Genomic DNA, 12,776 nt, shown 5'->3' with positions numbered 1-12,776 from the left:
TGGAGAGATGCAGGGTGGTAGGAAGCGGGAACCGCAGCGCAGAAATGATCCTGCCAGAAGCATTTCACAGATACTGTAGATCATTTGCTTTCTGTGGGCTTCTTTGATCCCAAGCATGGTACAGGGTATACTTCCCTTATGGTGGCTCTGTGTGCAGGGGAGCTGCGGGCCATACAGGCAGCTGGGGCCCATAGCAGCTGTATCCCCTCCACCTATGGTACTGTAATTACTCACTGGTGCAGGAGTGCAACAATTATGGGGCATTATCTTAAATCCTTGCTGCCTCATGGTGGCCCTGTGTGCCCCCGCCACTATATAACAATATAAACCCCTCACCCTCTACCAGCTAATCTATCACTAAATGCTGCTGCAAATGCTTCTATGAGCCCACCATGTTACTTACTTAAGCAATGGGGACGGAGGATGAAGCACAGAGGACGGAGTAAGGAGCCGAAGCCACTTCATGTGCAGAGTAGACTCCGGAAGCTAGAGCGGTGCTGACTGTCAGAGATAATCAATGCGCCCAATGCGCGTCCGTCAGCTGCGCACCGTCGCGCACTGTCAGCACCGCTCTAGATATCGGAGTCTACTCTGCACATGAAGTGGCTTCGGCTCCTTACTCCGTCCTCTGTGCTTCATCCTCCGTCCCCATCGCTTGTGAGTTGTACAGTCTGGCAGCCGCGCATTGCTGGCGCCGCACACTGACAGCACCGCTCTAGCTTACGGAGGCTGCACATCGGCTTTGGCTGCTACCACCGTCCACCATGAGATAAGTAAAATACCGGGCTCCTAGCTATAGAGGGTGCAGTGGGTTCTCTTGGGGCCCCCCCAGCCCCCGGGCCCCATAGCAACTGCATCCCCTGCACCCTCTATAGTTACGCCACTGACAATAACTATTTGTGGCACTGTAGAATTAGTAGTAGTGTTTGTGTCATCAATACAGAAGATCTGATGCTGTTAATAGTATTTCACATCTCACTGCTCCTGTATACTAACATGAAAGTCTTGCTTCCAGGAAGAGAGACCATAAGGCAAATACATCAACACCATTTATAGACTTATACTTCCCCTTTTCTGTAAAAGAAGCCTTTAAATCTATACGTATCCAGGAATCGTAAAATTAAGAGAATTATTGATGCTGTAAATCTTGTGTACACAACTCTGGTGGCTATTTCAAGTGAACTTGTTCTGTAATTCTGTGTAGAAGACGTGTAAATACCGGTGGATTTCTAGAGAACATGCTGATGTGGCCTTAACTACTGGAAAACGACAGAGTAACGAGTTTACTTATACATCTAAAGTCGTTTGGTTTTATTACTGCTTAAGCCTGTTCTGGAACTGCAAATGGAAAAAAGACTCCCTAATAATTTAGTGATTAGTTATTGTCAAAATGTCCAGATACTGTATGTTATCATCTAATTCTACACTATTGGGCCTGCTTACCGCTAAAGAGTTCCCTCACTTCTCTACCCACCTCCACCAGCCTCCGCTTCCTCCCTCTCTGCTCATGTCACCAACATTCTTCCCCTTCATGCACCTGCCCACCCTGAGTAGCAGCCTCACACTATACTTCTGTTTCGTCCTACCCATTACTAGGGTTCCATCAGTGATAACTTTTTTTTTGTCAAGTCTATTTATCAAGCAATAAGGTGTAACTCATGTCTGTTAATACCAATATATATATATATATATATATATATATATACATAATTTATTTATAACACTACAGTAAAAGAAATATATGTAAAATATTTTTCTTAAAAAACAAATATATTATGAAAATTGGACATGAATAAAGTGAATAAGTGCTTATCTTAAAAAGAAGATTCTGGAGGCTAGGAACTACCAACGCGTTTCGTCCTGTTTGACTTCATCAGTGAGACAGGACGAAACGCGTTGGGTGTTCCTAGCCTCCAGAATCGTCTTTTTAAGATAAGCACTTATTCACTTTATAACATTATTTTATCAAAGCACTATGTACATTACTTTAATTTATTTAAAAATAAAAAGCTTATTTTTTTATTATAAAGGTGCAACTGTAGGGCAATCGAACAGTGAGCTACAGACTACCGACCTGGGAGAGCATTTCTTGGACAATTTTCTCTCTAATAGTAGAGAAGCACAGTACTAGGTGCCCTCTGAGGTATGGAATAAAAAGCTTCATATGTCCCAAAATAGCACATAGAATAAATAATGATGTACCCTCACTTATGAAATATCACGTTCTAAATGAGGTTACATTTAGAGATGTGTTCAGATCCCTGTTTTCGTTCTAATTCATCATTGTGTTTTGGTTTTGGCAAAACCACCCACAGGTGTTTTCATTTATATTTGGGTTTTGGTTCGGTTTTGGACATTGATACTAATGCTAAAAATTGATTTAGCAGCTAAAAAGTATGTAATTTGGATCTGCTTAAATGTAATTCGAAACCAGAGTTTGTTTCTTTTAAATCCGAGTGCAAATTAACAAAAGGCCAGCGACTGCTCCTACTTGGGTGTAAGAGGGGTCTGCCACTGGCTGTACTAACAGGTCCCTGCCACCTTGTCCCCTACCGGGTTCCGGAACCTGTACAATATAGTTCACAGATGCGCAGTAGCGGCAATGGTGCTGTACATGCCCAAGAGCCTGACTTTTATGGGCTGCATTGGCTGCAGTCCATAGAAGCCAACTAGGGTTGTGCAAAAGCCATGGAGTGGCTTCCAGCAGGATGCCAGCTCTCTGCTTATTGGAGCCTGGACTGGCAGTCCTCGAGGAAGAAAAAAAAAATCCCAATGGGACTGCCTGTAGTGTCTGTGATTGCCAGGTAAGACTTCCAATAGGAAGTCACTACCAGTCCCAGTGAATCCAGCCCTGTCTCAAGGACTGCATCTGGCTTCACTGACACTGAGCAGGTTGACGTTATTTACAGAGGGGCTGCAGTCCATAGGCAAATTCCACTACTGCAGTAGACCCAAACAGGGACTCTCATCTACTCATTAAAGTCAAAGTGATCCAAACTTGGACTTGCTTCAACTTAGAACCACTTTAAGTGTGTGTATATATTTTGGAAAAAAACATTTTTAGTTAAATCAAGCAATTTATTAGGTCACAATAAGAAAAGTTTTTACAGGAAAGGGTAGTTTGAAAGGAGTTTGAATTGTGAGCTTTGCCTGCTAAATATTATTCACCTTTCCAGTACACCTGTGCATGCTTTCAGTTTTGTGAAGGAAGCATCAAAATGCAGAGAGTGAGCATCCACCTTGTAGATCTAAAAGCCGTGGAACATCAGGGAGCGGATTCTGTGCACACAAGTGGCTACTGGCAGCCAAGGAAGCCTGACCTTATGGATAGAGATAATTCTGTGTTCACACAAAAGCAGAAACTCATGCCTCTTATTCGGTTTTATTGGCAATTACCATCAGAAACATATGCACACATCCCCATATGCACAATTTAGAAGGGCGAGCCCATGCACTCGCAATGTTTCCACCCAAGTACCACCCAAAATGCCCAATTTCATTGAAAGACTAAACCGCTAGAGTTCCGTACAACTCGCATCTGCTACTCCTGGGAGAGAGAGCGATGGGGCTCAGTGCACTGTCTACAGGAAACAGCCAGCACAATTTGGGTGCACTGTATGTACACTTGAACTAAAAATTTTAATTTGTGTTGACAGATCCGTTTTAATTTCCTGAATAAGTTATATTGAGTGCTTTAATTTCATTACAGTCCTTACACATGTTCCAAATGGAAGTTTATGTTTTATTAATATATATTATATTTTAAGGATTAAAATGGATACATTTCCATCTGCACAGACTTAATGCAGACAATTAGATTATGTTCTTATCTCTGATCGTTTTTCCTGAACGCCGTCCATTGAAGTCGTTTTTCGAAAAAAATATAAAAGACAATGAAGATCATTGCAGGACATGGTTTTATTTTTACGTATCTGTCCAATTTCCTCACTTCTTTTACAGTGAACTATAACGTTCTTTGGAGATGAAGTCATGGGTTAATTAAGATAGAAATCTTTTGGATTGCACATAAGTGTTTGCTTTGCAAAGTTCCGACAATGAGTATAGAATCTGTTGCCTATTTTGTTACATGCGACCAATTTTTTTTTATTTATTTTTTTTCCTCCTTACGTGATAACGGAAGCGTGGAGGGGTAGTTGGACAATTTTACTAAAACGTCTCCATTTATTTCAGTCCTGTAATTAACTGTTCCTTTGAGATTCTCCAGCCTCTTTGAACTGTGTTTTGAATCTATAAAAAGGGAAGTGTTAATGTCCCACAGTCTGTTCTTTTGTTGCAGACAGCAGAATCCTGGAAAGTTCTAAACACTCACACTTATTTATCATCGCTGTGTTGCAATATGAAACATTTAAGCAGTTTTTGAGAAATAGGGACAATCATTCACGGACGGTGTTGGATGAAACCATGTTTTTTACATTATCAACATGAGGAACTACAAATGCTGTTTAAATAAAATATTGATTTTTAAAAATGTAATATAGAATTTGGCCAGCTATAGTCATTTCTGGAACATCTTTATATTTGTGTCACATTTGAAATAACGAATAGACTCAAAAGACTGTAGAATAATTTGTCTTTTGTAAACGACGTTGCAATCCAATGTTGCATAGCACAGAACAGACTATTTCATGGGTGTTACCGCAATGTCATGATAATAGAGGTGAGGTTATTCTAGTTGGCTTATAAATGGAACTTTCCTGAAACATTAATGTCAAATATGGCATCAGCACTGTAAGATCTGAAAAAAGTTTTTATTTCTGAATGGAGCAATAAAATATTCACTGTCCATTTGTCTTGTTTGTATTTCTAGGGCTGAGGAACTTGCAAAGGTCTATAGGAAGAAATCAAGTAAAGCATCAGGGCAGTCTTAATAGCATTGTAAGCCACCAGCAGACCCCCTGTAATCTGGAGAATAGACGCTGTGCACATGCAGCGTCTAATTCCAGCTTTGTTCTCACCAGAGAACACTGGCCCTTACAGATCGCTCAGCACGCAACACTGTGCAGCGTTGTGTGCTGATACATTACAGAATTATAACTTAACACTCTCTCTCCACATGCTTCTATACAGCGCTGTGATAGCTAAAACCATCCACCAATCAGTCAAACACTACCTGGCCACTTTGACTGTATGCAATTCACAAACAAAGTGGCTGGACAGCATTCGCTACCTACTTCCCATTGGAAGCTTCAGAGACAAGAGCCAATCACTGCTGAAAGCCCCCATACATCTTGGAGCCCTAGCCAGCTGCCTAGTGTGCATTTACTGTAAGGTCCAGCCTCTGATATATATCCTCACCTGTAATAATACCTCCAATGAACGTTCATATGCTATTAATATGTACAATACATCATAGAACAATCCTTTTTATTGTAAAAACAAATAATATTTACAGATGGAGTGCCTCTCATTAGTGCGGGTCCTGGCGATTCTATCCCCAATCGCCAGGACCCGCCATGGGGGCACGCGCGCATGAGTTGCTCACTCACCCCATTTTGGCTGAGCCCACCGCCACCTTCCGTCGCTTCCCAGCCGCTCCCCCATGGCTCCCCCACCCACAACCCTGCCCATCTCCGTGAAGCGGACACAGGCAGGGATTCTGCTCACCACCGCCAAGTGACGGGGACATGCGTGTGTATGTAAGACGCTCACGCGTCCAAGTCAGATGGAGCGCCTCTCCGCCAGCTCTCACCAGCAAAGGGGATCTGGCAAGAGCTGGTCTTGATGAGAGGTGCTCCATCTGTATGATACTGTAGTATACTCTTGTAGAGTACATAGGCCCTTGGGTTAACAATGTTCCAGGGCCTATTATGAGAAACAGATATATATATAAAGGGTAGTACAGATGTGTAATGGTTACCATTACTGTCTCACAGCACCAAGGGTCTGTGTTGAGTTTGCCCCCATGGGTTTCCTCTGGGTTCTTCAATTTCCTCTCACAATACAAAATATGCTGCTAGGTTAACTGGCTCCCAACTAAAATGAACCCAAGTGAAAGAACGTGTATGTGTACGTGGGCAAAATAGATGGGCCAAGGTGCTCTTATCTGCTGTCAAACTGAACTTCAACCCATCAAATGCCAGTAGGGTGACTGGCAATCATCATACTGTCATGATGTTGGGCCTAAGTTTATGCAGAGGCCTGGAGATATACAGATGGAGCGCCTCTCATTCTTTCCGCAAGCGCACCATCGCAGAGGTTTTGGCGATCCTCTCTTCTTCTTGCGCTCCTATCCGCCAAGGTGTGGATGCTCACCTTGCAATACAAGTCGCCACCTCTGGGTGGCTAATGCTCCACCAATCTAGCGGTGGATTGATATACTGTACCGATGGAATGGTAACGACATTCGCTGAGTGGAACGAGCTTACACAGTATACAGTAGTTCCATCTCAAATTCTTAATCTGGGCCTGGGTACTGGCTCTCAATCAATGTTTTTGTTTATACAGTAAGCAAATATTGGGTGTAAGTCATATCCCATTGGATCTGCATCAGATAGCAAAAGGTACAGATGTTTTGTACTTTGCAGACGTGCCAGGCTTATGCTGCACATACGTACAAGTCTGGCAACACTGGACACACTACAGTTGTTGCTGCTTGGGGATGGGGCGGTAGCCTTTTCTTAAAGTAGAGCTGTATCCCTGACCTTTTTGGTGGTGCAGAGGCCAGGCACTCCACCGGAAGTTGGTCAGAGCTGAAGCAGCTGGTTTGCAGAACCCCATCAGTCAATGAGCCGGCCATTGGCGTTGCAGCCTATGCTGTGTCTTAGTATCACTGATGCAAGCGGGAGGCATCTACTGTATTAGAATATCTGCTGTATTAGAATATCTGCATCACTGCTGATTCCAAGTAAGCAGCAGTGATGCCTCCTCCAACCACATCTGAATCAGGCCTGCTGCGTGGGAGCTTGGTCTACAGACAGTGCTTTTCATCTGATCATTACAAATTGTCCATTATCACTCTGATTTAATTAGTCAAAAGCTTGAGACACAAACTGTAGTCAACTAAGGCATTCCAGGTCATATTAGGCATCAGCGCACACTGTTTGTAGGGTGTCTCTGATGCTTTCTCAGCGCCGATGTGCGGTGTTTAATGTTATCTCCAACATTGAAAAATGATTGCACAAGAAATCTGCAACATGTGTACTTCTTCTGTTTCTATAGTTGTTTTGTTTTCCTTGGGTGACCTACTGCTCCCAAAATGTGTTCCCTTTAATCTGTGCAATTAACATTCATAACTGATAAACTACTGGTGATTCCTGCAAGCCTCGTAATCAGGGCTGTGTCCAACAACTCGGGGTCATAGCAAAATATGAAGTCATGTGGATAACATTTCCTGTTACCACATTAAAAGAGATTGCACCTTTGATAGATAGGATGTTCTTTAAAAAATAATCAAAAAAATCCCCTGTGATTAATTTCAATTTTCATGGACCTTTGAATTAAACGCTGTTTATTAATGTATACATGTACTAGAGTTGTTTTCTTATCAAAACAGACATGACAGTACAGGGAGGGAGATGGATCATTGGTAGAATGTTCCGTGCAGTTTTCAGCCAAGATACATTTTTGGAAACAGAGCCCCAATTTTTCAGACAAAAATCATTCCAGAAAAAAAACACGGTTTGCCAATAAATATATACAATGTTTGCGTAAAGTCATATGGTCCTCTTTATGTTTTCTCTACAGATCAAATACACCAATTGGATTTCAGACAAAAAGCCAAAAGTATAATAAGTGCTGATCATTTTTCTGGGTCTTTGGCCCCTCGTAGTTCCTACTATATTATTCTTTTGATAAGTCCAGGTGCTCCAGACCATAATTTTAAAAGTTTATATTGCAATTACCTAGAAATATTATTGTAGATTCCTTGAAACATTTTAGATATTTTGTATTTTATAACTATTCTCCTCTCTTGTAGGTAACACCCTGCTTCTGAATGTAGGTGGGTTGTGGATGTGGGCATTTCCCCAGAAGAGGATAAGCGGTCCACTAATATGGAATGGGTATCAAGAGTCTCAGTTTGTGCACAAATTAGAGAAAATGCGTGCAAAGTGTTTTTCTGGTCCGCACCAGATTACATATGCTTCACAATATTTTGGAGAAATTGCAGGGAATTAGACTCCTTTATTCACTCCGGGTGTTCCTGTCCCAAAAATACAGCATCATGAGTTGAGGTTGCAATCTCAGTAGTAGTGACTATTGTCCCATTACTATGACACCATGAGCTTTCTTTTTAGGGCTCCTACTCAAGACTCTAGACCAGTGTTTTATAAACCCCTTCCTTAGGGCACACTGACAGTGCAGACATCAGGGACAGCCCTGCTTGAGCACAGATGGGTAAACCAAACTAAGACTAAGACAATAATTATGCCATCTGTGCTCATGTTTGCATATCCTTAGTACCTGGACTGTGAGTGGACAATGAGGACTGGGTTTGACACCTTGCAGGATACAAACTAATTCTGTTTTCCTTAACAACAGATCCCACAAATGTATCCAACATGACACATCCGAGTTGGCAGGAGGTGCAGGGTACCGGATAAACTCAAGACGCAAAAGATGCCTTGTAAATGATTGCCCCTTAAGAAAAAGGCCAAGTTTAGCTGAGAACCCGTACCTTTGGCCAACATCATAACATATGGCCATGAAGTCCATGTCATCCTTCTCCCAATCGTAAGCTAATTCTATAGCATTTTACTATTTGACTGATTCTCTTGGGTATTAGTGATGTCATCGTTCTCTATACTGGCCTCCTTCTGGACAAGAATGGTCACTTCTATGTGTGTTTTGCTGTTCCATCTGTGGCCCCATCTCTCACTCCGCCCTCTCAGTTTTCACTCCCATTTACTTCTAAAGTTTAGTCATTTCATACAATTTTTGCCTTTATAATTATATGATGAGTACAGGTTGCCTTTTGTCTTAATGTGGTTGTACAACTATTGCAATTTTTATCCAGTATTTGGGGTAAATACTGTGCGGCAACAGCCTCCTGTTTCTCATGTGGTTGTACACCTGTTCGTTATTTTTTTATTTGCTTTTAGTGTTACCATTAACATTGCCATTATTACACTGTTTACTTCCATGGTTGCAGTTTGTCATGTAGGAAAATCATACAATGTTTTCAAAAAATGATATGACATTTTTTTTATTCAGAAATACATATTTATAATGATAACTTTACATTTTAAGATGGATAATGTTATTTGCTGATAATGTAGCTCAGGGATTCTTAACTCCAGATACAGTATCCAGTACCCCAGGTCACATTTTTAGTATTGCAGTCTATGAAAACAGGTGGGATAATTACTGACCCAGCAAAATAAATCAACTCACCTGTGCATGATTGAAGAAATTCATGAAACATGACCTTTTGGTGCTACTTGATTTTACTAAACACTAGGGGCCAAATGTAATAGGGTGAGATCCGTGCATGTTTCTGTCAGGAAAAGTGCTGAAATAGTTATAAAATTTTAAAGAAATGGCTTTGGGGTCCCCCTGCCTAAGCATAACCAGCCTGGGATCTTTGAGATGTCCTGGTTGTCACAAAAACGGGAAAAAATTGTTGAGGTCCACCTGTATTTTATAATCCAGCACCTGGCTCTTAAACCAGTCCTGGTTTCAAAAATACAGGTGACAAAATACGTCCAGTAAAAGTCCCCCATATTTTTAAAACCAGCACCGGACTCCACCAGTCAGTAATAGGTAATGCCACAGCTCCCGGTCCTGATTTAAAGGAAATGTACGCTAAGCCTTCTTTGTATTTTATATTATGCATTTGTCATTGATGTACATTTTCTATGTAAACCCTATTATATACACCAGTTTCTACTATATTGCTCGTGGTGTGTGCTTTCTGAACTCTAGATCTTTGCTGCATATACTTGACACAATTATACGGCTCTGTTGTGTATACTATCAACCAATATGGAGATTTGCTATGTATGCTATCATTTTGCTCACCTGCCAACTGTCCCAAAGGTTGCGGGAGAGTCTTGTTTATTTGGTTAGACCCCACACCCTTGATAGAGCAGGCGGATCTCCTGCATCCCATATACTTACTGGTGGAGTATTTGGAAACTGTGAAGGGGTGGGGCTAAACAATTTAAACCTCACTGTTTCAGCCCCGCCACCTCATCAGACCTGAAATTTGTGCCATTTTCCCACAGCGGGGGGTGGGATTTAATGTTGCAAGCTTAGTCAACATGCACCTTGCACACTATTTAACACTTATCTCTCCGGTCTCCTACATCAGCAATGCACATATTTCTGCCACTTTGCGCATGAGCAGTAGAGAAATCATAGCACTAGAATCTTCTAGCATTCGGGAGCAGACCCATAGAATTTTATTGACAGTCCCGGGTCCGATGCATACGCAGTATTGTCCGAGGTACAGCGCATGCGCAGTACCCGTTTTTAGGGGTTGCCCCGCAGCTGTGCATAGAGAGGCATCCCAGAGGGAGGGAGCACTCAAGGCTGCCAGCCTTGAGTGACTGGCAGGTCGGACTTCCAATAGGAAGTCACTGCCAGTCACAGTGAAGCCAGTCTCACAGACTGCATCTGGCTTCACTACAGTGGCGGATTTTACCTGGGGGCAGCAGCCCTGCAGCCCATAGGTAATAACGCCACTGGTTGCTAGTAAAATAAATGAACAAAAATGTGTTACATTCAAACATATTTCATATAATATGAAATTTTCCTGTCTGGATCCAATTTTACCTCAAATATTACGTTTTGTAATCATTATTTATCCAATCACTTCATGGAAGATTTAGTGCAGGGATGAGGAACCTTTGGCCCTCCAGCAGTTGTTAAACTACACATCCCAGCATGTCCTGCTTCAGTTTTGCTATTTGGCCATGTTAAAGCTGTTGCAGGGCATGTTGGGATGTGTAGTTCAACAACAGCTGGAGGCCCAAAGGTACCCCATCCCTGGTTTAGTGACTGAATGTAAACAGTGAAAAGAATTCTATAATTCATCGAGGTAAGGCTGAGAAACGCAACCTTCCAGTGGAGTAAATAACTTTCTCTGCTCACTTTGGACATTTGCTCCAACTTGTTTAGGCTGGAAACAGTTTTACCAAACAGGTAGGTGTAGAGCTAATTAAATCCCACACATATGGATGCACTTCAAAGGAGACACAAACCTATATTATATTTAAGAAATGCCAATCTTTTTCCATTAACAGTAAACATTTTTAGCATTTTAGGTGAATAGATTTCAGTCTGAAATGCTTCAGGCTTCTCTCAGGTCAGTAGGTGCAGACAAATAATGTCAAACACCACTAATCACATAGGCAGAATAAAATATATGAATACAAATTTGTGAGCATTTTTTGAATAAGCAATTAGTCTGCATTGCTGTGTGGAGTTATACAAAAATGTGTCAGTAGTGTGTGTTTGTCTCTGTGTGTGTGTATATATAGATAGATTCATACAAATATATATATATATATATATATATATATATATACACACAGTATATACTGTATATACACATAAATGTATATACAGTACATACTTACGTACCTATCCAGAATAGTTGGTAGAAACAAATAGTGGTGGTTACTATAGCAATAATAGTCTTAGAGCAGTACAGCACTCCGACCGTAATCACTGTTTGAACAGTAAATACATACAGTGAAATCTTATCTTTAAATAAGCACCAAGACTGTGACAAATGCCATCGATCCATAGGCTCTGTCATCAGTACAAGCAGGACTTCTGGTCAAATGTTCGGTTTTGCGTCCGCAAGAGCACGGTGCATCAGGCTGCCCAGGTAACAAAACCAATTTTGACTGGAAGACCTGCTTGTACTCCTGGTGTTTAACAGGGACAGATGGTGTTTGTCACAGTCTGGCCGGTTATTTAAAAGTAAGGTTCCACTGGATGCATTAACTGTTCCCTTATGACAGGTTAAGTAATCCGATACGTTGGAAAGGAGTGCCGATAGGGTAGTCATTTTTGGGCAATTGGACAATAATCCATACTAATATACAGCATACTTTAAAATACTGTAAATACAAATGTGCTTATCTGAACATCTTTGTTTCCTCTACTATGATTTTTTATTGTACATTCTCGAGTGATGTCCTGTGGATCATACTGATAAAGAGTAATAGTGACATCATTGTTTTTTCATTAACCATAAAACTATTGCCCTGTACACAAGGTTTATACACCCTGTGCCACCAGTTCCAATGCATTTTGACCTGCACACTTGGGGTCTTTCTCAAGCCTTAAGAAATACCCCAAGTGTGCGGGTCAAAACGCGTTGGTATTGGGGGCACCATTTGCAATAGTTTCTTCCAGCTACACCCAAGGATCTAGTTACCCAGGCTGCTGGCTGGTGACTATTACAGGCTTATAAGAACTGCTTCATACAGTACCAGTTCTTTTTCTTTATTGCTCTCTGAATCTCCCTCTGCATTTTGAATTCTAGTCAGAACTTGAGTCCTGCATATTGTTAATTTATGTTCAGTATTAAAAACTTTCTTCACCTTAAAAAGTTTATTTTCACATCCATGTTACCCAACCAATACTAGACCTGTTTCAAAGTAAGGCCAACACTGCCTACTACCCAGATGGATTAAAGGATGACATCATACAAATGGAAGTATTTGTGTTGAATGTGTAATATCTGTGTTGTCAAATAGGAGGCACCAACAGATCCACACTACCTTCTTTATATTAATATATATTAATATCCCCCCATTATGGAAACATGTATTATATTACTTCAGTTCATTTTGCATTCAAGT

This window comes from Crinia signifera, chromosome 8 (genome assembly GCF_055691185.1).
Source record: "Crinia signifera chromosome 8, ASM5569118v1, whole genome shotgun sequence".
Classification (NCBI taxonomy): Eukaryota; Metazoa; Chordata; class Amphibia; order Anura; family Myobatrachidae; genus Crinia; species Crinia signifera.
Note: the sequence above shows the minus strand (reverse complement) of the source record.